We start from the raw sequence: 7655 nt of genomic DNA, 5'->3' as shown, positions 1-7655 counted from the left end.
GTGTGTGTGTGTGTTTTTCAGGCTGTTGTGCATTTTAATCTGAGCATTGTCTACATTCCTGCACTCTGGCGCACTCTGGCGGCTGCACACAGGCAGTGCATGCACACAGAGAGACACACACACAGACAGACAGAGACACACACACCCCGAGCACGGTTTCATAGTAAGCTCCACTTGCGCCTCCTTCCGCTGTGTTTGCAAAAAAGTACAATATTTGCCTCTGCTCTAAATTGGAGAAGTATAAAATAAACAAATATGGAAATACTCATTACTCAAGTAAAGTAAAAGTACCTGAAATTTGTACTTACATACAGTACTTGAGTAAATGTACTTAGTTACTTTACACCAGTGCATACATTCATGTATGAATTACTTTTTCATTCAAACCTATGCACGTGAACAGGTGTGCATACTGTACACATTTTGAATGCTTTGTTTTCACCTTTATTATATCCTTCCTATATACTTCCACCGAAGTCTGACATCACTGTCGCTAGAGGGCGCTATCCCCCTGGGTCACAGCGTAATTCTTTCTCTTGAAAATCCCATCGGGGAATCTTCGAGAAATAAGCAAATCAGCAGGGCGATTTTATTCATAAATTATGGATATGAAGCATCAACTGACAGTGAAAAAGTATCCAAACGGTAAGAAAATTACGTATTTTTCTCAAAACATAGACGTTATCAAATGTAACTCAATAAACGACACAAAGTCACATACATGCCAAAATTGCCGGGGTGGTTTGTTTATTTCTGGAACACAGTTCTTATATGACGCAATGGGATTTTCAAGAGAAAAAATAACGCTGTGACCCAGGGGTAGTGGGAGTGACGTCAGGACTTCGGTACTCTATAAAAATTGCCTATAGAGGGTGGTCGGGCGGGCGGGCGAACGGGCGGCGGACGTCACAAACATATAACATGCAGACTTGCAAGGCAAGTTGGTTCAATCCGCACCAAACTTGCCACAAACACGGGTCAGAAAACCATCAGAATAGCCACACCAGGGGCCAGATTAGGGGCCCCCGGGAGCCCCTGGTTGCCACAGGCGCACTATTGCTCCAATACGCACCAAACTTGCCACAAACACTGTTCAGGGGTCATGTGTGGCCATGTGTGGCCCCCATGGGCCATATTAGGGGCCCCCAGGGGCTACAGGCTCCAAACTATATCGATTTTGGCACAAACACTGTTCAGGGGTCGGCCATGACAATACTCACACCAGGGGCCACACAGTGGTGTGTTCTACCACGTTAGGCTATATACGTAGTGTGACCTGCAGAACATTTTCGTAGCCAAGCGTAGCCATCCAGAAACCGTCCGAGAAAGCGTATCTGATACGCAGGAGGAGGGTCTGGGGGCAGCAAGAATGTAAACTTCAATTCAAATAGCCTTTTTCATGTGATAATGTGGCGTCTGAGGTGCAGGCTTATGTTTGGCTATTGTCTTGAGGTGATAATGACCGCTGGCCATTGGAGTTTCGAAGTAATTGACACATTAACTACTTAACAATAGCGTGGTTATTTCATTGGGCGACCACACGCGCACGTACATACGCGCATGTGTGCGCGTGGGAGGGAATAATTATAGTATGCCCTCCAAAAAAAACTAGAACACACCACTGGTCACATGTGACCCTAGGGGCCAAGTTAGGGGCCCCGGGGGTCACAGGCACAGTGTTGCTCCAATATGTAGCAAACTTGGCACAAACACTGTTCAGGGGTCTGCCATGACAATAGTTACATCTTACTGCTGTACTGCCTTTGGCAACTGAATTTCAGATACATGTAGAGATACATAAAGAAACTATTGTCTCTGGCACGTTTCTCTTTCTCAGTCAAAACTAAAAGTGCACACACACCGCCTTATGCCGTGTCATTTTTGTTGTCGCCAAAGCATAAATTAGTCTTCAGCGGCTGTGACATGGGTGAGCCTTGCAGCTGCTCAATAGCACTAAAAGGCTCATCCTTGCTAATGGGGTTCCTCTATGACGCAGGCAAGGATGGACCCCGCTCCTCCCCCTGTCTCCTCTTTCCCTCCTCTTACCTACGTTTGTCTTCCACTGACACATACTGTAGGTCCAGGAACACACTCAGACACACAGTCATTATGTACACTGACACATGCGCAAATGCACAACCATGTACAAAGACGCTCAAAATAATTATATCATGCATTTTATATTCACGTGCGTACACACACACACACACACACACACACACACACACACACACACACACACACACACACACACACACACACACACACACACACACGCAACCTGCACATCAATGAAAAGACAGGGAATTGAGACCACAAACTAGTTGTGTAATTGCCTTTCGGAAACGGCTCTGCTGGGGGCCGGCCATTGATCAGTGTTTGCCAAAGACAGCCTCGTTTACTCACTGTGTGGGAAGACGAGATAGGGGCAGTGTACCCACAACAGTGGGATCACTTCATTAATTCTGTTTTCCTTTGCTAAATGGATGGAAGTTTTCATACTTTTTCATACTTTTTAAAGAGCTGAGTGAGATGTGGTTTTCACAACTTCATGCTTTATAGTTTATACTCATACAAGTTAAACAGTGGGTGACATAAACGTATACGTATACGTATAGAAAATAGGTTTAGTGCGGTTAAGGTTAGGGTATGGTGAGGGACTTCATTTGTTCCATGTTGCCTGCCACACTGGACCCATGGCAATTCGCATCGTCAAAATAGATCACTACTAACTATGCCATGGCTCTTTATTCTGCCCTTTCTCACCTGGAGGAGAATGAATATTGTGCGATTGCTGTTTTATGAACTACAAGCTGAAAAAACATGGCGCTTTGTGGCCCATTATGAGCTTGCCCACTGTTACTGGGGTTATTGCGCGGACAACCCGCAAGGCACTCAAGAAGAGAAACACGCCATTCACTATGTCTTCAGAAGTGCAGTTAATTCAGCCAAATGAGATTACAGAGTCAACTGAGCGGGAAAACTGTCTGTCTTCTCCTTTCTTCCAGACAAAGGTAAACCGTTTTTATGCCAGATTCTCCCCTGTAGACAGATGATGCCACGACAATAACTGGTCTAAATGGCTGGCATCCTGTAGAGTTGACCGACAGCAGGATGCCACTCACACTAGACTCCCACCAATTTGCTTACCGGCAAAACAAATCCATGTATGATGCCATAGCATTACACAGTGCCCTCACCCACCTGTTGAAGAGGTACTCCTTAGCATGCTGTGTACTGTATACAGGTCAGCGTTCAACACCACAGTTCCCTCCACACTTGACTCCAAGCTCAGAAACCTAGGACTTTACCACAACCTGACCTCAATGTTGACAAGAACCAAAGAGCTGATTGTGGACTAGGGTAAGCTATAGGCACACCTCCATCTAGATGGCAAGGTCAGCAACTTCAAATTCCTCTGCATCCAGATCACTGAGAAACTCTCCTTTTGTATGTTCTCTCTGACATGCTTATTTAATGTTAGATGTATTTCTCCCTGCCCCCCCTCTACCTCCCTTACATTCTCTTCGTCTCCCTTTCTGGAAAACAACAAAATGATGGAGCTTATGAAAAAAAAACGAAATTCACCCACTTCCTTACACCTGTTAACCAGTGAGTGGCGTGACATTCAAGTTGATTCTGATTCTGAGGGATGTACACATCGACCAAGTGGTGAGGAAGGCACACTAACGCCTCTATTATGTCAGGTGTACTATCTACAGAGGTACCACAGAGAACATCCTGACTGGGCTGCATCACTGCCTGGTATCAGAACTGAACTGACCTCAACCAAAGCAACGCAAAGCAAAGCAAAGCAAAGTAAAGCAAAGCAAAGCAAAGCAAAGCAAAGCAAAGCAAAGTTTGTTGTTTACCCAGGGTGTTGGACTAAGTGCGAAACTTATTTACAGCCAGACCCTGCATGGAAGCCTTGCTCAAGGGCTATTCAGAGGGTTACGCAGAGGGTCTTGCAGACAGCAGAGTGCGTCAGTAGTAGATGTGAACTTCCCTCCATCCATACATGACTGACAGTGTGTCAGCAAAGCTTGCAGGGTTATCAAAGATCCTAGCCATCCCAAACTGTTTCAGATGCTACCAAGTGGCAAGTGGCTTTGTAGCCACAGAACCAGTTGTGTTGATGTTGTGATGGTATTGTGTAGTTGTGTTGATGCTGTGTATTTGTGTTAATGTTGTGTAGTTGTGTTGATGTTGTGTATTTGTGTTGGTGTATTTAGATCCCCATTATGCTTGTAGCTATAAAGACAGCCCCAGCAAAAAAAATTGCATTGCACTAAAATGGATAAGAGCCACCTAGTATACTACATTGGAGGAACGAGCTTAGTTCATGCATGCCACAAGAAAAGATCACTTACAATCTGAAAGGTACTCCTCAACTATTCTGGAAAATGTGGCAACCATGGGTTGAATACTCAGAGACTAGAAAAACAGGAATAAGACCGGGGGAAAAAAGTAATTTTTCTCTGTCTGGGCTATTCGCGTTGCCGGCTCACTCCCGGGCACGCATTTGCACCTTCAGAGCTGCGCCCTGCTATAGTAATGGTAATGGTTACTGTCCACCACTGTCTGGGGGGAACATTCCCCAGAAATAGCAGATCTACAAGCTCACACGACACGTTGTGAGCTTGTAGATATGCTATTTCTGGCAAAGAGATTTGGTGTAGAAGGAAATAACAGCAGACCATACCAGTAACCTGTAAGCTGATTGCGTGACGTTCTGTATTGTAGTGTGTATATCTGTCTGTCTCTTATATGTCATCATTTGTGTGCATGGGGATCTCATCTTAAACTAGAAAAAGTGCTCCTCGGAGCACAGGTCTCCACCATGTCAGGTAGGTTATTGTGGGGCAGCAATGTTCGGAATTCGCCAATCAGGATGGAATATGAAAAATCGGACGGAACCATCTTGATCACTTGACTATAGAGACAATGGGTACCGATTTGCATGATGTTTGAATTTGTAGGAGTAATATAAAAAAGAAAAGTGTTGCAAAATCAGCCTCCTGGTGGCACTATAATAGGGCAATGTTAAAAGGGTGGCATTTGTTCTTCAACGTAGTGTGAATGTGCGTGCAAAGTGTCACCGCAATTGGACGCTGCATTCATGATTTGTGGCATTTTGTTCAAAACGGGTCACTCCTGCAAACTTTAGATGTCAATGTTAGCCAATCAGGATGGAATATGAAAAATTAAAAAGATCCATCTTGATCACATGACTATAGAGATCATGTGTACCGATTTGCGTGAAATTTGGATACATTGTCAAGGCTTAATATCAGAGAATGTGTTTTACGTAAGTCGGCCTCCTGGTGGCGCTGTGAAAGGCAAATGTGAAAAAAATGTTTTTCCTTAGCCTATTGTTTTTCCTTGGCCTCTAGGGAGTGTGCGTGCAAAGTTTCACGCAGATCGGTGCAGTTATAGTTAAAAACACAAATCTGCCTTTTATAGCGCCACCATGAGGCTGATTTGAAAAATTTTCTTCCTCTGCCTAGTGGGAATGTGCGTGTGAAATCTCACGGAAATCGCAAGCTGCGTTCATGATTTGAGGCATTTTGTTGAAAATGGAGCAATCCTGCAAACTTTGGAAGCCAACCTTAGCCAATCAGGATGGAATATGAAAAATTGGACAGATCCGTGTTGATCACATGACTATAGAGATACTGTGTACTGATTTGCGTGATGTTTGGATAAAATCTGTAGGAGTACTGTTAAAAAATGTGTTTTGCAAAAAGAGGCCTCCTGGTGGCGCTATAACAAGCCCATTTGAAAAATGTGGGGCAGAGGTTCTGCTCTGGCATCCAGGGAGTGTGTGTGCACAGTTTCGCTGCGATCAAGCCAACGGTGCCAGAGATTAGCTGTACACAAAATGACAGAATGACGGACGGACGGACGGACGGACGGACGGACGGACGGACGGACAGACAGGGGGTAAAACATACTCTCTCGCCATGCCTTTCGGCCTGGCGGAGACAACAAGCTCAGTGCTTAACTAGAAAAGGTGCTCCTCGGAGCACATGTCTCCGCCAGGTCAGATAGGTTATTGTGGGGCAGCAATGTTCGGAATTAGCCAATCAGGATGGAATATGAAAAATTGGACGGAACCATCTTGATCACTTGACTATATGTGTACCGATTTGCATGATGTTTGAATTTGTAGGAGTAATATAAAAAAGAAAAGTGTTGCAAAATTGGCCTCCTGGTGGCGCTATAATAGGGCAATGTAAGGATGGCATTTGTTCTTCAATGTAGTGCGAATGTGCGTGCAAAGTGTCACCACAATCGGACACTGCATTCATGATTTGTGGTATTTTGTTAAAAACGGGCCACTCCTGCAAACTTTAGATGTCAATGTTAGCCAATCAGGATGGAATATGAAAAATTTAAAAGATCCATCGTGATCACATGACTATAGAGATCATGTGTACCGATGTGCGTGAAATTTGGATAAATTCTGAAGGCTTAATATCAAAAAATGTGTTTCACATAAGTCGGCCTCCTGGTGGCGCTATGAAAGGCAAATGTGAAGAATTCAGGGCAGCTGTTTTTCCTTGGCCTCTAGGGAGTGTGCGTGCAAAGTTTCATGCAGATCGGTGCAGTTATAGTTAAAAACACAAATCGTCCATTTATAGCGCCACCATGAGGCTGATTTGAACATTTTCAAGTGGCATTTCTTCCTCGGCCTAGTGGGAATGTGTTTGTGAAATCTCACGGAAATCGCAAGCTGCGTTCATGATTTGAGGCATTTTGTTGAAAACGGAGCAATCCTGCAAACTTTGGAAGCCAACCTTAGCCAATCAGGATGAAATATGGAAAATTGGACAGATCCGTGCTGATCACATGACTATAGAGATACTGTGTACTGATTTGCGTGATGTTTGAATAAAATCTGTAGGAGTACTGTCAAGAAATGTGTTTTGAAAAAAGCGGCCTGCTGGTGGCGCTATAAAAGGCTAATTTGAAAAATTTGGGGCAGAGGTTCTGCTCTGGCATCCAGGGAGTGTGTGTGCACAGTTTCGCTGCGATCAAGCCAACGGTGCCGGAGATTAGCTGTACACAAAATGACAGAATGACGGACACACGGACGGACGGACGGACGGACACACACACACACACGGACGGACGGACAGGGGGCAAAACATACTCTCTCGCCATGCCTTTCGGCCTGGCGGAGACAATGAGTCTTCCAGTTTAGTAGACCTTGTATTGTGAATTTGTACTTCCATGTACTGATGTTCTCATGTCTTACTAAATAAAGTACATCAATCAATCAATCAATCAATCAATCAATCAATCAATCAATCAATCAATCAATCAATCAATCAATCAATCAATCAAGACCAAGTACAGTTACAACTCAGGTCTGTTTCACTAACAGTAGAGGCTTTAAGTAGTTATCTTTGTCCACTATAGAGAACCGAAGTCTGAACACAGTTCTTATATGACGCGATCTATGATTTTCCTATGGGGATTCCAATACAAAAAATAACGATGTGACCCAGGGCTAGTGGGAGTGACGTCAGGACTTCGGCGCTCTATATACTGTCTAATAAAGCAGACATGAAAAAGTCAATAATGAGTGAGTCATACTTCCTGAAAGTGCTCTATATGAAATTCATGGATGACAAAATCAATAAACTTGT

Source organism: Gymnoscopelus braueri, assembly GCF_963280865.1.
Source record: "Gymnoscopelus braueri genome assembly, chromosome: 9".
Classification (NCBI taxonomy): domain Eukaryota; kingdom Metazoa; phylum Chordata; class Actinopteri; order Myctophiformes; family Myctophidae; genus Gymnoscopelus; species Gymnoscopelus braueri.
The sequence above is the reverse complement of the archived record's forward strand: the minus strand, read 5'-3'. Positions refer to the sequence as shown.